This window comes from Arachis ipaensis, chromosome B05 (genome assembly GCF_000816755.2).
Source record: "Arachis ipaensis cultivar K30076 chromosome B05, Araip1.1, whole genome shotgun sequence".
In the NCBI taxonomy this organism is placed as follows: domain Eukaryota; kingdom Viridiplantae; phylum Streptophyta; class Magnoliopsida; order Fabales; family Fabaceae; genus Arachis; species Arachis ipaensis.
Window position 1 is genome coordinate 44478865 of NC_029789.2, and position 21156 is coordinate 44500020.

At 36.8% G+C, this 21156-nt stretch overlaps 3 long non-coding RNA genes across 7 annotated transcripts in view; 1 reads left to right on the forward strand and 2 right to left on the reverse strand.

Moving 5' to 3' along the window:
• LOC110262843 lies at window positions 1-503 on the reverse strand. The gene is made up of 2 exons (XR_002347854.1): window positions 383-503; window positions 1-269 (listed from the first exon to the last, which is right to left on the reverse strand). It is a non-coding gene; the product is annotated as an uncharacterized LOC110262843 (long non-coding RNA).
• The window catches only part of LOC110271984, a 23625-nt gene continuing 5354 nt past the window's right edge, over window positions 2886-21156 (reverse strand). Inside the window, exons 2-3 of one of the 2 annotated variants that reach the window (XR_002362887.1) lie at window positions 11498-11505; window positions 2886-3012 (exon numbers count right to left, since the gene is read on the reverse strand). This is a non-coding gene — a long non-coding RNA (uncharacterized LOC110271984). Of the gene's footprint in view, window positions 3013-5989; window positions 5994-11497; window positions 11506-21156 lie in introns of both variants that reach the window. The other variant, XR_002362886.1, reaches the window with a different exon arrangement.
• Window positions 20007-21156, forward strand: part of LOC107643598 — a 3526-nt gene continuing 2376 nt past the window's right edge. The window contains exons 1-3 of one of the 4 annotated variants that reach the window (XR_002362882.1): window positions 20007-20340; window positions 20632-20725; window positions 20843-20972. This is a non-coding gene — a long non-coding RNA (uncharacterized LOC107643598). The remainder of the gene's footprint in view (window positions 20341-20631; window positions 20726-20842; window positions 20973-21156) is intronic. The other 3 variants (XR_002362884.1, XR_002362885.1, XR_002362883.1) reach the window with 3 other exon arrangements.

A 21156-nucleotide genomic window follows, 5' to 3' on the forward strand; every position in this document is an offset into this window, starting at 1 on the left:
CAAAACCACACAACAATCCGTTCATCAAAACCAAATAATAATCCATTCAAACATATAATTACATTCATCTAGGATAATCAACATCACATAAGGCTTATACAATCACCAAATACATTATCTCACATCAGTATCCATATGTAATAACTCCGACATATAAAATATAGTTTTTGGAAAGCGCCCCTACCTCAAAACGCAATTCCATAACCCAAACGTCTCACAGAGTCCTTTCCGCCTCAATTCCAGTCACGTTCGCAACAATCTCAACAACTCTAATCGTAACATACAACAACCGAAACTCAATCGTATAGCAATTGATGCCGCAAAACCTTAGTGTATGAAGCCAGAATAGTAACTAGAGAGCTTTCAAATCGAAAACGCTTACCGAATGAAGAAGGAACAACTGAACCGGAACAGCGGCGGTCTCTGAACCGGTTCAACGGTAGCCCGGCAGCCACCTCAAGTGGCAGCGACGACAATTTCCGATTGCGCCAACTGAAACCAACACGCAGTAACTACGGTATTCTCAGAATTCAAAAAGAACAGAAACCACAATTAAAACCCTTACCGGCAACTTTTTCTGGCGACGGCAGAAGTAGCCAGAAGCTCCGGCGGTGGTCTCGGAAGTCACAGAACCACTCCTGGTGGCCAGAACCCTTTTCTGACGGCGGCAGTTCCGACGGAGGCGGCGCCGGCAATGCAAACGGCGGTCGGGCGCGGTGGCTGAACTCCCAGCACACCTTCAGATCTCTCTCGTCTGCTCTGCTCCCGAACTCTCTCTCTGGCTCTGCCATAGAGGACGGCGACTGACACTGCGGCAAGGTTGACGGCGGCGCAGCTCAGCAACGGCGGTGATAGCAGCGTCGCCCTTCTCCTGCGCGTGCACGCATGCTCCCTCTTCCTCGCGTCGGGCTCCTGCATCACATCCCTCACGTTCGCAGTTCTGGGTCCGGCGCGGTTCAATGGCGATCGACGGCGAGGTGCGGCGGCCAACCAACGCCTCCTTCCTCTCCCCTGCGCGCACGAGCTTTCTCTCGCCTTCGTGACACTCCTCAGGCGACGGAATGGGGTGATGGTGGCAGAACCGCGACTGGGCAGGGATGAACGGGGCGGCTTCGACGGCGGCGCTCCTCGCGTGCGGCAGTCTGGCGGTCACGGCGGCAGTACCCAGCCGGCGGCGCCGATCCTTTCCCCCTCTCCTTCTCTTCTTCTGGACCAGTCTCCATTTCTGATTTTTTCCGTTCTTTCTTTCCATGTTTCTGTGAATGAGAGGGTGAAGGGAAATAAGTGGGGTGCAGCTGCTGGGTTCAGAGGGGGAAACGGTTCTGGTTAGGGTTTTCAGGGTTAGAGTTTTCCTTTTCAAAAATTAGGGTTAGGGACATTTTAGTAATTTCACTTAAAAATAGGTATAATGTAGTAATTAGAAATAAATTCTAATTCAACAATAATAGTGTATAAAAATACTATTTGCTCATCAATTTTACAAAATCGTTTTCAATAAAATGTCCCAATCAAATAATTAAAAGTAATATACTTAATTTCTTCATATTTCAAAATAGCAGTACTAATATTTAAAATATTTCTTATCTAGCCCCCAAATCATATAAAATTCTTATTATTTCACAACTATCAACTTTATAATTTGAATACAGGAAAATAATCCAATAATTGTAAAATTGGATAATAATCATAACGTATCTCAAATTCAATAAATCAAAACTTGCCTTAATTATCCTTAATAAAATGATTTCCGAAATTAAGGCTATAAATAACTATATGATTTGAGACTTGATCATAATAAGACTTTTCAAAAGTTCTGGGTCTTACAGTTTAGTCTTAGATTTTTCCCTTGCCGTTTATTGTCTTTGATTTTTTTGAGGGGTAGGACTTGTATTTGAGAATCTTGGAATAAGTCTATGTATATATTGCTATGTGAGTATACATATATTTGTGATTAAGAGTTTTAAAGTAAAGACCTTTCATTTTCTTAATTAGAGTTTCGGTTCGTATTCGTGAAGGCTCAATATTAAATAAATTTAGTATATAAATAAAGGAATAGAGGTAAGTAGCGCTCGGATTTTTAGTGCGATCATGAGGTGCTAAAAGTTAGGGTGTTACATTATGGTATCAGTGCAGTTCATTCCTGTTAGAGCCTTGGGAATGGACTGACTATGCTTCACTGCATACTTTGAGTGTCTGTCATGGATAGAACTTGTCCTAATGACAAGAGTTAGATTTTATATGCATGACTGTTTGTTGATTAATGCTATTAGCCTACCATTGCATACCTCATGGTATTAAGTCTGGCCAACTTAATACTAATGATTTATGTATATGGAAACACTAATGGGTTGTCATGGACGAAATAGAATTAATAGGTAATGCGAATCACGGAATTTTGGAATGTTGGAAGTCAAGTTTTAGGGGTTGGCTTTGTTTCAACGTATAATCCTTATTCGTACTAATATAGTTTGAAGTCATCTCTTCCTTAATTGCTTGCAGTGAAAATCTTTGTTTCAAACTTCTTTCTTGGGGTATGATTGATTTATATTCCAACCTTATCTTATCGCCAATGCATATCCTTGTTTGATTTTGTTCCTATGCATTGTTTGAATCTTTTGGAACATTCACCCTTATCACTATTTACCTATCATTATTTTGTGCATTTTTGTTAGAGTCTAATTTTAAGCACCTTTGTAAATCTTCGTAACACACGACACCTTTTCTGTTACAATCATAAGATATCATCTCTTTCATATTTTAAAAACTGAACGTGCCAAACCTTCTTATTTCTTTCTTTGATGATTTTAAAAGTGGAGTTGATATAAATGTTTTCCCCTCGGTATAAAAATTCATACAACGGATTAGCAATCCGACGCTTTAGTCCACAACAACCAGATTTTCGACGAGACATAATAAAAGGATCCATACGTGCTCAAAGGCGGAAAACTATTACTTGAAAAATTTTTCAAAAAAGTCTGTATTCGTCCCTTTTTTTGAATAAAATTGAGAAACCTCAGCCGAAGGAAGTGTTCTATTCCCGGTGGTCCAATAAAAACAAGTTGTTTATTAATCTTGGGCACAATTCTGGATCTTATATAAATTTTTGAAGGCGAAAATTTTTGCAAGGTGGATAGGATATAACAACCCAAATTTTTGAAAATTAAATAATAAATTATTTATAATTTATTATATTTATGAAAATTTTATTTAAAAAAATATTTTTTTAAAAATAATTAAAATTAAATTTTATACTTTAAATTTAAAATCTATTAATATTTTTAAATAATTTTTATTAAAATAAGATAATTCAAAAAAAAAAAGAAAATTATTATTATTATTATTATTATTATTATTATTATTATTAAATTAATATTTATTTTTGTTTCCTTTTTGGCCGAAAGCCATTACGGAAGCAAAAACAAAGAAAAGGAAATGGGAACTTGGTGTGTGTATATATATAGCTTACCGTGGATCACATTTTAATTGCATTAATCATAATCATTCAAATATATGAATAACCATATGTGTATATATATGAAAAACCAAGACACCGAATCCTAACGTGGCGTGAAATAATCTGCATATGTGTATATATAGGAAAAATCAAGACACCTAATCCTTTTTTATCACATTTAATCATCATCACTCAGCTTCCTTTGGTTCCATTTCTTTTCTTTCACTAACGGTGAGAGTGAGAGACCGAAGCTGCATGGAGAAAACCGTAATCCCCACCGAACTTTCATCTTCAATTTTTTGTGATCCGTAAATTTAATAAAAAATTTAATCTGATAAAAGTGTTTATATCCTCTTCTTTTATATGTTGGCGTTATTTTTGTTCGTTAGAAACTGACAGTGACGTAACTCCCTTTTTTCTTAAATTCGACCAATTGGAGATCTAGGAGGTACAGATGATTTATGACGCTTTCCTCTTCAGCAGCTCGATCAGAAAGCTTTTCCAGAGCTTTTGTTGATTTTGATTTCATACGAAGATAGGAGGTTTTATTTTAAAATTAACAGTTTTCAATTTAAGAATGTCCAAAAGTATAGTAAATAATTGCAAATATGTTAATAAGTATAATGTTATTGAGTTTAGATTTTTGGCTGTGAATGATTGGCTGTGTTGTGACTGCATTTTTGGTTATAAGGGTGAATGAAAATTGATTTCTTAATTAAAAGTAGTAATTTTGAGAGTTTATAAATGATTTTATAAGGATTGGAATCATATGTTGATTATTGAGAACCTTATGTTTGAAAAGTGATGATAGAAGGATGGTAAACTGTCGAGAAGTTATGGAAGTGAGGGAGCTTGTAAGCGTGGTGAAGTCGAGTCTAAAGGGGAAGTTCTGTTTGAGTTCTTCTAAAAATAAACAAAAAGGTGGTTTTGGTTAATGATTAATGTGAAAAGAACATGGTCGGAAAGTTTTGTAAAGTTTGAATGAACGTGCGGATTTTTCCTTTGGTTTTAATAACAAAAGATTTGAAAGAGAGCTGAATTTTATTGAAATAGAAAGAGGCGTAACTTTAAAGGAAAACAATTTGACTATTGAAAACTTATTTAATATTTTGAACGGTGTGATTATTGAAAATTATTTGTTATTTGGGAATGTTTTGAAAAAGATTTGAAAAATGGTTAGGTTGGGATCCTCAAAGGATAGCAAAGTCCGAATTTCAGAGAAAATGCTACAGAAGTTTTTACAAAACTCCTAGACTTTGCTTAAAACATTATTTAAAAGAAAACTGGATTTAGGGTTCAAAATAGTTAATTTTCAAATTATCAAAGAAAGTACTATGTTTTAAGTTTAATCTATTGAATAAAGATTTTCGTTTTAAGTTATAATTTGAGTTCAATTTATTAAGAAAAAAAGTTTTTATTAAACGTTACGAAGTTTGATTATTTAGAAACTAATCGATTTAAGATTATAATAGATGAGTGAATAGGTAGTGATGCAGAGGTATAATTGATTATTTGGTGATATGGAGGTATGTGTAATTAAGCGGTGATGCGGAGGTACGTTTAATAGTGTAGGTGATGCGGAGGTGTGGGTATCTAATTGGCGATGTGGAGGCATCATAAAAATAAAGGAAATGAGAACTAATGATGGAAATAGATACTTAAGAAGAAAAGAATGAGAAGGAATGAATAAGATAGATACTTGAAAAGTGTATGTTAAATAGGTCTTGTGCCAAAGTGCTAATGCGCAAGTGCCTGCCTAACTAATAGTCTAAGATTACTAATGCGGGAATGTCTGCCTAACTGATAGCAAATTGTATGTTGAATGGGCCTTTGTGCCAAACTGCTAATGTGAAAGTACCCGCCTAACAGATAGCCTGAGATTGCTAATGCAGGAATGTTCGCCTAACTGATAGTATTATTTTTTGCTGTGATGCACAATAAAATGTTTTTATAATGAGGCCTAACTGACACGGGTGACCGTGATGCCAAGGTGTCTAACGGACACAGTAAAGGAACCATATTCGGGGTTCACTCCAAGTAACGTCGGGTTGCGGGTAGACAACCAACGCATGAGCTCATGACCTGCATAGGAAAGGCATGCATCATATTGTTTGCGCATTTGTATTTGATTGTGGTTGTTTATTTTGTTTATTTGTGATTGTGTTGTTATCTTGGTGACTTGCTTGTATGCTTGATTGGACATTTTACTTGTGCTATGGAATTAGTAATATGGTAGGAGCTGATGTTTGTGGTTTGAGTTTAGGTATATTATTTGCGATGCTGGTTTATTTAGATATTGCGATAATTGAAGAATGTTGTTAAGAGATGAGGAATTGTTGATGTGATGGAGATTTTGTTTAAGTAATATGATTTAAAGAAAAGGTTTTACACGGCTTTAGGTAAGATTTAAGAAGGATTTCAAGTGTTTAATAAAGAAAATTATTTCGGGTCATGAGTTAACTATTTGTATATTATTCTGTATATTTTTTGACATTCGCTATCCTTACTGAGAACCTGCGAGGACGACGTTCTCACCCCCCTACAGATCTTTTGTTTCAGCGACAGGCCTGAGAATCCTTAGCGTGGAGCCGCGACTGAGCATCAGAGCTTTATGTAAATATATATCCATATTTTTTGTAGTTGGTTTAGTCTTAGATTTTTCCCTCGCCGTTTATTGTCTTTGATTTTTTTGAGAGGTAGGACTTGTATTTGAGAATCTTGGAATAAGTCTACGTATATATTGCTATGTGAGTATATATATATATATATATATATATATATATATATATATATATATATATATATATATATATATATATTTGTGATTAAGAGTTTTAAAGTAAAGACCTTTCATTTTCTTAATTAGAGTTTCAGTTTGTATTCGTGAAGGCTTAATATTAAATAAATTTAGTATATAAATAAAGGAATAGAGATAAGTAGCGCTTGGACTTTTAGTGCGATCATGAGGTGCTAAAAGTTAGGGTGTTACAATCAAACCAACAAATTTCATATGAGATTGAATTTCACCATTACGCAACAATAGAAGATCTAGTTAATTTGGTCATTAAGGTGAAAAATCAGCAACAACTTATGACAACTTGGCTCTCTTTAGACTCCAATTCTATGAGGGTCTCTAATGGAATGAAGTTTGAGGATAAGAAACATTTAAAGTTGCAAATATTAAGAAGAATTACATAGATCAACATAAGAAGAAGAGTTCTTTTAATCTTATCTCTAATTCTTCTCCAAGACTAATTCTGGAAGAATTTGTTAAGTATGTTATAAATAAAAATCTGTACTTGGAGAAACCAAAGGTGCAAAATTTCTCAAAAGGGTCCTTAGGATATGAACAATTTGAAAAATAAGAGAGAAAATAAAAAAAACAAATTAGAAAAAGAAAAAACTGAGAAAAAGAGTGAGTATTTGAGTGAAAAGAGTTAATACTTGAGCGAAAGAGAGAGTTCTGAAAAAAAGAAAGAGGGGTCAATGAGAGAAAAAGAAATTCAGAGTAATAAATAGACTTGTGAGAGAGATCTAAAAACTGTTAGCTTAGACAATAGTGCATTAGGTCATTAAATCACAGTTTTTAATTTCTTATATATCTAACAATGAATTACCTAGTGTTTTGCAAATACGAAGGCTCACATCATAGTTAATGAAAAATTTGTATTTTATGACGATTTTTAGATTGAAAAGACTAAAATTTATCAACTTAACTTATGCTTATTACTTGTAAATGCATACTTTTGTGAATTTTCTCCTAATTGTGCCTAATTGATTCAAACACGCTTTTTAGGTCTCTAGAATTATCAAATTAATTTTATTTTTAATCTATTTTGTAAAATTCAATTAAGCAAATTAATTAATTAAAATTGCATTGAGATTAAGATGCCCAGAATATGTAAAAATAATAGAATTTATAATTTAAAAATTTAACGGTAAAAATTAGAATTAAGAAAATTAAATATAGCACAAAAACGTAATTATTTTGGAAAAAATGCATACCAGAGTTAAAATTACCCGTACCATTTTAAATCTGTCCGGTATTGCGAGTGAGAAAAAAATTGAAAATATAGAAATGATGAAAAAAATATTTGGAATAAACGAGCCTAAGGTTGGACTAAACGAGCCAAAAATTACCAACCGGCCCATGTTGGGCCCAAAGTCTAAGCCCACACATATATAAGCTCATAACTCAATAAATTTCAACACTCACCCCCTCAATTGAGAGAGTTCGTGGAGAAGAGAAGAGAGTGAGGTGAGAGCAAACCCTAACTTCCATCAACTTCAAACCACCATAATTTGGAACACTGATTGACAAGACGTTTATTGTCAACGTGAAATTTGTCTCCTCCTCTTCAATTATATTTGATTCGTTTAACGAGTAACTCAAAATCCCAGCACCAATTTTTTATTCAAAGCTAATTTCGTATTTTGTAGTTGGGTATTGAGGATTTTTTGTAATTTTGATGTTATAGGAGTCCTCTAACTTGTGTTCTTGGTGGTTTATATCACCAATTTCAGCGGATAAAGGTAAAGATTCTTTTTCTCCTATGGTTCATCAATTTATATGAGCCGATATTGTGCCAAATTGTATGATATGGTGCACCCTGGCTGGCGTTCAACGCCATAAAAGGAATGGAGAGCTAGCGTTGAACTCTCAGCCAGGGAGGATTGGCTGGGCGTTCAACGCCCATGAGGAGCGCAAGCTTGGCGTTGAACGCCAGAATAGTGGTATTTTGGGCGTTCAACGCCCCAATCAGGACAGGGAGGTTTGACTTTTTCAATTCATATCTTTTCCAAATCTTATCTTTTCATGCTATCTTTTCCAAAGTCAACTACTTTTGATTCAATTCTTTTTGAACAACATCTTTTAAATTCAAATTCTTTTCAACTCTTTCAAATTCTAAAATCTTTTCAATTTTTTCTCAATTCTTTTTCAAATATTTTTCAATTTTTTTTCAAATATTTTGTTAAACTTTTAAATCTTTTTCATATCTTTTAATACCTTACATGTTATTTTTTTATCCTTCTCATATCTTTAATGAATTAACCATTTAAAATCTTATCTATCTTATATTTTTTTAAAAAAAAAAGTTTTGAATCATATCTTTACTATCCTTTATCTAATTAGTTTTAAAAAAACCCACCCCTCGCTATATATATACCATTCGTACCACTGACTCCTTCATCCACCCTCCATTTGAATTCTCCTCCTCTACTTAATCTTCTTCTCCTTTTTCTTTTTACTTGAGGAGGAGGAAAACTTTTAAGTTTGGTGTAGAAAGAGCCTTGCTTTCTCTTTCAGCCGAACTCCATGGCTCCAAAGGGTAGGAAACCCACTTCAAAAAGCAAGAAAGAAGACGACCTACCAACACCAACAGTTATTTTTAAATCTTTAAGATTCTACACCAAGCAACATGAAGAACATTATTACAAAATAATGTGCAAGAGGACAGTGATACCGGAGGCCAGATTCAAATTAAAAGAAGATGAGTATTCGGAGATCCAAGAGCAGATTCAAAAGAGAGGCTGGGAAACTCTAGCAAACCCTGTGACCAATGTTGGAATAGTAATGATCCATGAATTCTATGCAAATCTGTGGATGACAAAAAAGCAAAAGAAAGATGGACAAGGGTTCCATACTTTTCGGACCATGGTCCGAGGGAAGATTCTCTATTTTCATCTTGACAAGGTGAGAGAGATCTTTAAATTACCCCCACAAAGGGTGATCCAGAATCCTTTAATAGGAGGGTACAAGCCAATCCAAAGCTGGATCAGATCCTAAAGAATATATGTCTGCCTGGAGCTCAATGGATCAATGACACGAAAGGCAAACCAAACAAACTGAGAAGAGTGGACCTCAAACCAGTTGCTAGGGGTTGGCTGGACTTCATTGGGTGGTCCATACTCCCCACTAGCAATTGTTCTGAGGTCACTATTAAAAGAGCTGTGATGATTCACTGCATCATGATGGGGAATGAGGTAGAAGTTCACCAATTGATTCCCATTGAACTGTACAAATTTGCAAACAGGATGCCAACTCAAGCCAGATTGGCCTTTTCAAACCTTATCTCTCGCTTGTGTAATGAGATTGGAGTCTTGATTAACAGAGACTCATGTATCCCAATAGACAACCCAATTACCAAGGAAGTGATGGAAAGCTCCAGAATACCAGACAATCATCCCAAGAGGAAGACACCTGAGCCTCAGCAAGAACAGAATAACCCTCCAATTGAATACTAGACTCAGTTGGCAACATCTGTTGCACAATTAAAATCCACTCTGGATCAATTGAGAGAGGAGCAAAAGGATCAAACTTGCATGCTGTGCAAACTGGTTAAGGAACAAGAGAAGCAGGGTCGTGAACTAGAAGAGCTAAAGCGTAAAAAATTATCCCCTGAAGAGAACAATGACCACCATAACTAAGGTGGTTGAGTTTCATCCTATCTAAGTCTTAATCTAGTATTTTATTTTTCTGTCTTTTAATTTGAGAATTGCATGACCACTACTAGGATTCTAAATTTTTATTTAGTTATTTCCCTTCTGTCAATTAGGTATAAAATATTCCTCTTATCATTCCATTGAGCTTGAATAAAATTTCAAATTTTTTAAGAAGTAAGGTACATAATTTCGAGTTATATAATAAGAATAGTCCAATTATTTGATGTGGTGACATTGCTTTTACTTTTTGAATGCATGAATTAACAGTGCATATTTGATGTTGAAGTTAAGTGTGTTGGTTCTTGAAAGAATGATGAAAAAGGTGAAGTGTTATTGGTAATCTGAAAAATCCAATTATTGTTTCTTGAAGCAAGAAAAAGCAGCAAAAAGAAAGAAAAAGAGAAAGAATCGAAAAAAAATATAGAAAAAGAAAGAAAAAGAAAAAGCTAATAGCTCTTTAAACCAAAAGGCAAGAGCAAGGATCCAAGGCTTTGAGCATCAATGGTTAGGGGGCCCAAAAGAAACAAAATCTTGGCCTAAAAAGTTCGAATGAGCTCCTTCTCCTAACTAAATGCTTGTGGTATGAAGGTGTCAAGTGAAAAACTTGAGACTAAGTAGTTAAAGTTGTGATCCCAAAAGCAAAAAGAGTATGCCTAAGAACTCTGGACACCACTGGCTGGGGATTCTAGCAAAGCTGAATCACAATCTAATTGGGTTCACCTAGTTAAGTGTCTGTGGCGTTTATGTATTCGGTGGTAATACGGGATAACAAAATGCTTAGTGTCACGGCCAGGCTCTAAAAGAAGCTGTGTTCAAGAATAAAAAAGAACTAAACTAAGAGAGTCAATAATATCATCCGGATTCTGAATTCCTAAAGACACCAACACTTCTGAGCTTCAAAGAATAGTGAGATGCCAAAACTATTCAGAAATAAATGGTTACTAGCCCCGCTCATCAATTGGAACTGAGCTTCATTGAAAAGCTCTAAGATGCATTGTATCCTTCTTTTCTTTCGGATCCTACTTTATTTTGGTTACTTGGGGACAAGCAATAGTTTAAGTTTGGTGTTCTGATCAGTGGATATTTTATACGCTTTTTGGCATTATTTTCATATTGTTTTACTTATGTTTTGTTTAAGTTTTATTATATTTTCATAGGTTTTAGTGCTAAATTCATATTTTTGGATTCTACTTTGAGTTGTTGTGTTTTCTAATGATTTCAGGTAACTTCTGGCTGAAATTGAGGAGCTTTGGCAAAGTCTGATTCAGAGGCAAGGAAAGCGTAGCAGATGCTGTCAGATTCTGACCTCCATGCACTCAAACGAGCATTTCTGGAGCTACAGAGGTCTAAATGACGCGTTCTCAATGGCTTTGGAAAGATAACTTCTAGATCTTTCTAACAATAGATAATTGTTTATACTTTTTTTCGAAAGAACCTGCCCGTATTGGGCATTGAACGCCAAGGAGCTATCCCATGGCTGGCATTCAACGCACCAAAGAGACAAGCCAGTGTTGAACGCCCAAGAACCACCCCCTTTGGGGCGTTCAATGCCCACCAAGAAGCAAGGCAGCACCAATCACACCCCAATGGGTGTTCAACACCCATTCCTCAAGTTGGACGCCAAGCTCAGCCCAAGTACTCAACCAAAGTGGGTCCAAGGATGGATTTTCGCACCACTAGTCTAGTCTGTCATACTTTTGTACTTCTTAGTTATTAGGTTAGTATTTAAAGGAGAAGATCACCCATGTTTAGGATCTTCTGCCTCATCTTTACCATTTGTACATTTCACCATTGATTTTTGTAAAGCATGAGCAACTAAACCTCCTAAGTTAGGGTTAGGAGCTCTGCTGATTCTCATGGATTAATAATATTATTGTTTCTATTTCAATACACATTTGATTCCATTCTCTTGTGCATTTTCATTCTTCATCTTATGAACTGAGGATAACCCGTGACAATCATCCTAGTTCTACATGGGTTCTGTGTGAGTCCTGACCCAGATAGCGTTGAACCACAGCTAGAGAGTGCATTACGGTTTTCAAGAGCTTCTTGGGAGACTTTGGATACGTGACATAAAATTTTGTTGACCATGGGTTATTGAGGTTTCTGTGGCATTAAGGCTAGAGTCTGAGAAGTAGCGTTCCCTGATTCGGAAGATCCAACCTTGTCTGTGGCGTTTTGAGTAGAATCGCGAAGGGGAGTGGATTGCTTAGGTCTTCACCTTCGGCTATAGTGGGAAGCCATGAATTAACTTGATGAGGATGCTACATGAGTTACTCGGATATGGTGGACTGCTATGGTTTAGAAGAGACTAACTTGGTGAGGATGCTACATGAGTTAGTCAATTACGGCTGCCATTGAATGAATCATTCGCCATTGAAGTAGACAGTAAGAAAAGTTAATCCGGAAAGAATACGCATCTCCGAAGCCTTAACTGAATATCTATCATTGCTTTTACTCTAATCTGGTATTTCATTCTTACTATTTCGTTTATGCTTTCAAACAAACAACCATCTTTTCTAATCGCCTGACTAAGATTTATAGGATAGCCATTGCTTGCTTAATCCGACAATCTCCATGGGATTCGACCCTCACTCACCTAAGGTATTACTTGGATGACCCAGTGCACTTGCCGGTTCAGTTGTGCAGAGTTCAATTTCACGCACCAACTTAGAATGGTTAAATATTGATAAATGAGTGATTGAAATGTATAGAGGTGGTTTTGGAATGATTTAGGATTGAATTAAATTGAGAATTGATGAAATTGAAGGATAGTGTGGAATTGGTAAAAATGAGTACTTAGCTAACTTCAATGGGCCATAACTTGGCGCTTGGAGTTTGGATTTGGGTGAAATTTATCTTAAATTAAAGGTGGTGATGAGAGCTTTAAAATGGTTTAAGGATCAAGGAAATAAAAAATTTGTAGAGAAAGTTATGAAAGTTTGAATTTGGGTGTAAAAATATGAAATCTGAGAATTTTCAGAAAAACCAGAAATTTCTTGTATGTGTGCGCTCGCACTAATAAGAACAGGTGAAGAAACGAGTGCATACGCATGAGGGGTGTGCGTACGCACAAGCTGGGAATTTGCTTCTGATCAATGTGTATGCATAAGGGTGATACGTACACACAAGTCTTGTTTTCTCCAAAAAATTCTGTTTTTTGACTGTTTGACTTTTTCGACAAGCTTTTAAACTTTTGGAACCCCGATAATAATATAGAGATGGTGGATTAGAGACTAGAAAGCTTTGGAAAAAATTATTGAGTCAAAATGAGATTGGAAGTGATTGAAGGGGATGAGTGGAGATGGTTTGATGATGAGAATAAGCTCGATTGAAATTTGAGACTGCTTGAGTATATGCAAGGGTGTGGTTTGTCCCACTTACTCTAGGTTGAAATTGAGACTCCCTGGATAGATGCAGTGGTTCACCCCACATTCTCCGAGTTTAGATTGAAATGAATTGGAAGTGATTAAAGGGGATTAGATGACATGATTGGATTATGAGGATGAGTTTGATTGAGAATGGTACCTTCCTGGGTTGCTGCAAGGGTGTGGTTCACCCCAGTTGCTCCGGGTTAAGAATGAGATTTGAGACTTTCTGGGTAGATGCAATGGTTTACCCCACTTGCTCCGGGTAAAAATTGGAATGAATTGGAAGTCATTGAAGGGGATGAGATGACATGATTGGATTTTGAGGATGAGTTTGATTGAGAATGGTTTCTCCCTGGGTAGATGCAAGGGTGTGGTTCGCTCTACTTGCTTCGGGTTGAGATTCGAGACTCCTTGGGTAGATGAAAGGGTGTGGTTCACCCCACTTGCTCTGGGTTGAGAATGAGATTTGAGACTCCCTGGGTAGATGCAGTGGTTTACCCCACTTGCTCCGGGTTGAGATTGAGACTCTCTGGGTATTTGCAGTAGTTCGCCCCACTTGCTCCGGGTTGAGATTTGAGACTTTGTTGACCCTTCGTCACAAGATGTGGCCGGACACTTAGACCTTTCCGGATAATTCCTCTAAGGAAAGTGAATACCTCTTGGGGAAGCGCGTACTGAGGGACTGTCTAGGGTTCGCTATAGGACATGTCGGGTTTGACTGTATAACCGACAAATGAGCTCATTGGTTGTAGGGCAGACATGCATCATTTGTATTTGTGTGCATTGATTAGGTGTGTATTTTGTATTTAGCTTGTCTTCTTGATTAATTGTACCTATATGCTACTTGATCTAATTGTCTTATCTGTTCTCTCTATCTATGTATTCTTTGTATTGCTTTGTATGTGTTTTAACAACTGAGAGATCTCTTATGCTGGCGATGGTGACGCTGAGTGTTGTACTTGTCCTGATGTGAATGTGGTGATTGAAGGTTTGTGGAAAGCTAAGTTTTGATACTGAATTATTGAATTATATGCTGATAGACTGTGATAATAAAAAGAGAAAGGCTAAAAAATATTGTGAAGGATTGAGATTATGAATTACCAGTATAGTGGAATGCTTAGCTTAATTACCTTATTTTTGTATTAGTGAGAACCCTAGGCTTGGATCAATGAGACGTTGAAGATTAAGATTTCTTAGAGAGTTTCTATTATCTTATATTGTATCGATTCAGCACTTTTACCCTACTGGGAACCCCCTTGGGTTGAGTTCTCACCCATGTATTATTTATGTTTTTCAGATGCAGATCTCAGCACTCCTCAGTAAGCGGGAGTCTTATCTGAAAGATGGCTGGTGCACAGAATTGTGATCACACTTTTCATAACTCCGGTACAACTAACCAGCAAGTGCACTGGGTCGTCCAAGTAATACCTTACGTGAGTAAGGGTCGATCCCACAGAGATTGCTGGCTTGAAACAAGCTATGGTCATCATGTAAATCTTAGTCAGAAAAATTCAATTAGTTATGAGTTTTGATAATTGAAAGATAAATAAAATGTAAATTAAAATAAAGATACTTATGAAATTCATTGGTGGGAATTTCAGATAAGCGTTTGGAGATGCTTTGTTGCTGCTGAACTTCTACTTTCCTATTGTCTTCATCCAATCATGCATGCTCCCTTCCATGGCAAGCTGTATGTTGGTGGATCACCATTGTCAATGGCTATCATCCGTCCTCTCGGATTAAAAATACCAGGTACGGTTTCTGCACGGCTAATCAACTATCGGATTTCTCGTCTCGGATGAAAAATACCAGGCACAGCTACCGCTCGGCTAATCATCTGTCGGTTCCCACTTGTGTCGGTATAGGATCTCTCTATCCTTTTGCACACTGTCACTGTGCCCAACATTCGTGAGTTTGAAGCTCGTCACAGTCATCCCTTCCTAGATCCTACTCGGAATACCACAGACAAGGTTTAGACTTTCTGGATCTCAGGAATGCTGCCAATTGATTCTAGCCTCTACCACGAAGGTTCTAATCTCACGGACTCGGTCCATGGATTAGAGACCCAAGAGAATAAACTCCGGCTGTCATCCAATGACTACATTGAACATCATGTAGACCGCTTGTGGTTGTCAGGCACGCGGATCTTGGCTAAGCGAGTAACGAAGATAGTGGGTGATTGTCACGGATCACCCATTCATTCTGACTTAACTGAATTAAGTACGAGAGTATATCTTGGAGAAGAAGTAGACGTGAATTGAAAGAGAAATAATAGTACTTGCATTCATTTATGAAGAACAGTAGAGCTCCACACCTTAATCTATGAGGTGTAGAAACTCCACCGTAGAAAATACATAAGAAAAAAAGGTCTAGGCATGGCCGAATGGCCAGCCTCCCAAATGTAACATAAAAGTCCAAAGATAGATCAAAAAGTCCCCCAATACAATAGGAAAGACTAGTATTTATACTAAACTAGTTACTAAGGATTATAGAAATTGAGTAACTAAGTGCAGATAGTGCAGAAATCCACTTCCAATGCCCACTTGGTGTGTGCTTGGGCTGAGCATTGAGCTTTACACATGCATAGGCCTTTTCTAGAGTTAAACACCAGCTTGGATGCCAGTTTGGGCGTTTAACTCCAGTTTTGGTGCCAGTTCCGGCGTTTTACGCCAAAAAAGGCTAGCTGGCGTTGAACGCCAGTTTGGGCCATGAAATCTCGGGCAAAGTATGGACTATTATATATTTCTGGAAAGTCCAAGATGTCTACTTTTCAACGCAATTGAGAGCACACCAATTGGGCTTCTTCAGCTCCAGAAAATCCACTTCGAGTGCAGGAGGGTCAGAATCCAATAGCATCTGCACACCAATTGGAAAGATTATTAATATTTGAAAACAGAAATTGAAAGATGAACGTTTAAAATATGTTTGATGCAAAAAATTATGAATTAAAACATGAAAAATTGAAAAAAATTGAATTGGAAACAAAATTACCTTCCTTGCGTCATCCTGGCATTAAACGCCCAGAATGCTATCCATTTTGGCGTTTAACGCCCACTTGACTGCCTCTTTGGGCGTTTAACGCCCAGCCAGATACCCTGGCTGGCGTTAAACGCCAGGAATCCTTCTTTACTGGCCATTTTTTTGAACGCCCAGAATCCTGCCATTTCTGGCATTAAACGCCCAGAATGCTGCCTGCATGGGCATTAAACGCCCATTTTGCTATTCTTACTGGCGTTTAAATGCCAGTAAGCCTGTCCTTCAGGGTGTGCTGTTTTTGATGCTATTTTTGATTTTGCTTTAATTCTGCAGCTGTTTTTATGACTTCACATGATCATCAACCTAAAAAAAAACATAACATGACAATGAAAAATAAATGTCTATAAAAAAATAAATATAATTAAATAACATTGGGTTGTCTCCCAATAAACGCTTCTTTAAAGTCAATAGCTTGACAGTGAGCTCTTAGAGAGCTTCACAGAGACTCAGAGCTTAATGGTGGCCTCCCAATACCAAACTTAGAAGTTGAGTGTGGGGGCTCTGTTTGACTCGGTATTGAGAGAAGATTTTCATGCTTCCTCTCCATGGTTACAGAGGAAGATCCTTGAGCCTTAAACACAAGGTAGTCCTCATTCAGTTGCAGGACTAACTCTCCCCTGTCCACATCAATCATAGCTCTTGTTGTGGCTAGGAAGGGCCTTCCAAGGATGATGCATTCATCCCCATCCTTCCCAGTGTCTATGATTTTGAAGTCAGCAGGGATGTAAAGGCCTTCAACCTTCACTAAGACATCCTCTACAAGTCTATAAGCCTGTTTCATTGATTTGTCTGCCATCTCTAGTGAGATTCTTGCAGCTTATACCTCAAAGATCACTAGTTTCTCCATTACAAAGAGTGGCATGAGGTTTATTCCTGACCCCAGGTCACACAGAGCCTTCTCAAAGGTCATGGTGCCTATGATACAAGGTATTAAGAACTTTCCGGGATCCAGTTTCTTTTGAGGTAACTTCTGTTGAACCAAGGCATTTAGTTTTATGATTGCTCCTATATACTGAGCTACTTGCTCTTCAATAATATCTTCATCCTCATCAGAGGAAGAATCTTCATCAGAGCTCATGAACTGCAGCATTAAGTTCCATGGAATCTCTGTGGTCTCTATATGAGCTTCAAATTCCTTTGGTTCTTCAATAGGGAACTCCTTATTGGTTAGTGGACGTCCAGCAAGGTCTTCCTCACTGAAAATCACTGCCTTTTTACTCTCTCCAGGTTCAGCCACTTTGGCTATAGTTATGGCCTTGCACTCTCTTTTGGGATTCTCTTCTGTATTGCTTGGGAGAGTACTAGGAGGAGTTTTAGTAACTCTTTTACTCAGCTGACCCACTTGTACCTCCAAATTTCTAATGGAGGACATTGTTTCAGTCATGAAACTGAGAGTGGTCTTAGATAGATCAGAGACTATGGTTGCTAAGTTAGAGAGGCTCTGCCTAGAATTCTCTATCTGTTGCTGAGAAGATGATGGAAAATGCTTGCTATTGCCAAACCTATTTCTCCCACCATTATTATTATTGAAGCCTTGATTAGGCATCTGCTGATCCTTCCATAAGAAATTAGGATAATTCTTCCATGAAGGATTGTAAGTGTTTCCATAGGATTCTCCCATATAATTAACTTCATCCACTGCAAGAGTCTCAGGGTCATAAGCTTCTCCTTCAGAGGAGGCTTCTTTAGTACTGTCGGATGCAGCTTACATTCCAGTCAGATTCTGAAAAATCATATTGACTTGCTAAGTTAATATTTTATTTTGAGCCAATATGGCATTCAGAGTGTCAATCTCAAGAACTCCTTTCTTCTGAGTCATCCCATTATTCACAGGATTTCTTTCAGAAGTGTACATGAACTGGTTATTTGCAACCATCTCAATGAGTTCCTGGGCTTCTGCAGGGGTTTTCTTCAGATGAAGAGATCCACCAGCAGAGTGGTCCAATGACATCTTGAACAATTCAGACAGACAATCATAGAATATACATAAGATGCTCCATTCTGAAAGCATGTCAGAAGGACACTTTATGATCAATTGCTTGTATCTTTCCCAAGCTTCATAGAGGGATTCATCTTCCTTCTGTCTGAAGGTTTGGACTTCCACTCTAAGCTTGCTCATCTTTTGAGGTGGAAAGAATTTGGCCAAGAAAGTATTGACCAACTTTTCCCAAGAGTTCAGGCTTTCTTTAGGTTGTGAGTCCAACCATATCCTAGCTCTGTCTCTTACAGCAAACACTACTAGAATTCAGATATTTACTAACATTTTTTATCTAACATTTTTTAAAATGTTAGCTATACTAATAAAATTATACTTTTAGTAACATTTGTAAAATAAATGTTAGAAAACATTATTTTTATTTTTTTAAAAAAATAAAAGTAAGATACAAACGTTACCAAATACAAAGGGGGTGTTCTCTTCAGTCTTCATTTCCCCCAATTTCACGCGTCTTCTCACTCCCACTCTCGTGGGGTGTTCTCTTCAGTCTTCATTTTCCCCCAATTTCACGCGTCTTCTCACTCCCACTCTCGAAGCTGTGAAACCACCTCTCGCTCCTCCTCTTCAATCTCTCGTTCTGCCTTTTTGATCTCTCGTTCCACCTCTTCGATCTCACGGTTTGTGAATCGAAACCACAATCCAGTGTTCTCACTCTCACTCTAGCTCGCGTTGTCTCGCTTATGGTTCATCCTCTCACGCCGTCGTCTTCTCGCCTGCATTGCCGTCTTCTCGCCTGCACCGCCGTCTTCTCGCTGGTTCCATTGTCAGCTCGTCCCACGGCCTGGTAAGTTCCAGTTCTATTGTTTATTTAGTTTCTTACTCCTCAATCCTCTTTAATCTTTAGGTAGTAATTAATTTGATGTATAATTATTAGTTGATTTTAGTTTTTAATTGGTTATTTAGTAGTTAGGTTTTGAATTTAGGTTATTTACCGATCTCGAAACATGTTTATTTGCTTATTAAGTTGTTAAAAACCATACATTATTAGGTTTTCATATCCTCTATTTTCTAGTTGCTTTTTCTTACTAAGCTTAGATTCTAATTTTTGTTTTGATGTTGATGTGGAATGGAGCTTCTTGAACTTGGAAGTGGATGAGGGAATAGTAGGGGAGTTGAGCTGCTTGTTACTCTTGTTGGAGGTGGAGCTTGTGGAATTGAGCTTCTTGAAGCCAGTGTGTCGGAGGTTGTGGTTTTTGAAGATGATGAACTCTTGGAGGAAAGGTTTTCGGATTTGATGGTTTTGGTTTTGGTTTGGTTCTTGGCAGAAATGTTACTACTAGATTTGAGTGTTTTTGTTTGGTTGTTCTTGGTGGAAAGGGAATTAGTTTTGATGGTTTTTCTGCATACAATAATCCATTAATGTTATAGATTTTTATAGATAATTCTGCATACATTGTGTTTTTCTGCATACAATAATCCATTTCCATAAAAGTAATCTATTTCTGTTTGTATATTCTCTCTTTTGATTATGCCCATGCAAAATAGGATAACTGTAAAAACTAAAAAGTAAAGCAGAGCAATTTTTTCAAAAAGATCATCAATTTGAATCTAATTATAAGTAGGATCAATTGAGCGAACATAATAACAAAAATGATATTTTCTTAAAAAACTAAATTACAGCCAGCATTATATTATAGAGAGAGAAAAAAGAAAAAAGCTAATATAGAAATACAGAAAACTAAGAATTTTTTTTTATGAAAAATATACTAACAAAAATATAGAAAGAAGAAGAAATGAAGAAGCAATGATGACCAATCTCTCTCTTCTTCATAGTAAGAGCACTGATTTTTATCTTTCTCATAGGAATTGAATGGAGAGCAAGAAATGAAATTACAAAACCCTCATAAATAAGGACAATAATCTCTATCAAAGCAAGGGAATTAGCCTTCCACTCTCCAGATACCCAAGCCAAGCGACGTCACTCCAGCGTCACGCCATTGTCGATTTGTTCTACCACCGTCTGTTGCAGTTTTCGGCCGTGCTCTCTCTCCCTCGAGTTCCATCATGCTCCCTCTCCCTCATACTCTATTCGAGTGAAGGTTTGCGGCGATTTAAGTTATTTTTCTTGTTGTTTAGTTCTTAGTCGTGCTGTGTTTTCTATGATTTACTGGTTTGATTTCTTGTTCTTATTTTTTCTTATTTAATTGTTCAATCATGGCTATGTTTGCTATTAATTGTTCAATTTTGGCTGCCTTGGTTAGTTGGTGTTTGGAGAATAATTTTCTTTCTCTTAATTTATGTTGTTGGTTTATAAAAAGTCCTTTTTCAATATGGTTTATTAACAAGTATGGGCATAATTTTTAGATTTCATAAATTATGTGAATTTTCAGGTTTCACATATTGTTTTTGGGTGAAATAATAATAAACTCATATCAGTTGCAATTTGGAGCTACATCTGTGTGACTATCAAAGACACAAGTAAAGGTCTCATCAAATGTAGTTGGCTTTATTTAGTGTGATAGAGCTCAGGTGTTGTTATTGCTATATTAGTTGTTTATGTTTCCTGCTTTGAGCTAATATTCTTGACTTATTTAATTCTAGGATTGTAGCTGAATTTTTCAAAAGTTGAATTGTCCCAATTTTGGAGGACCCTGCTGAAGATCTCAGCTTGAATAAGATCTTGGAAGAAAAAATTAGAAGGATCTCAGCTTGCATGTTCTATAGCATATTGGTGAGTTTTCAGAAATATTTCCAAATTTTACATAATAACTATAGTTATGCAACATGAATATGCAAGAGGATACTGATAAAAACCTAAATCAGATTATGCTTTTGAAGAAGAGGTAGAAAGAAGCTGTGTTTTCTAGAAGAATATTGAATTTTTTGATATATATATATATATATTCTCTATTTTA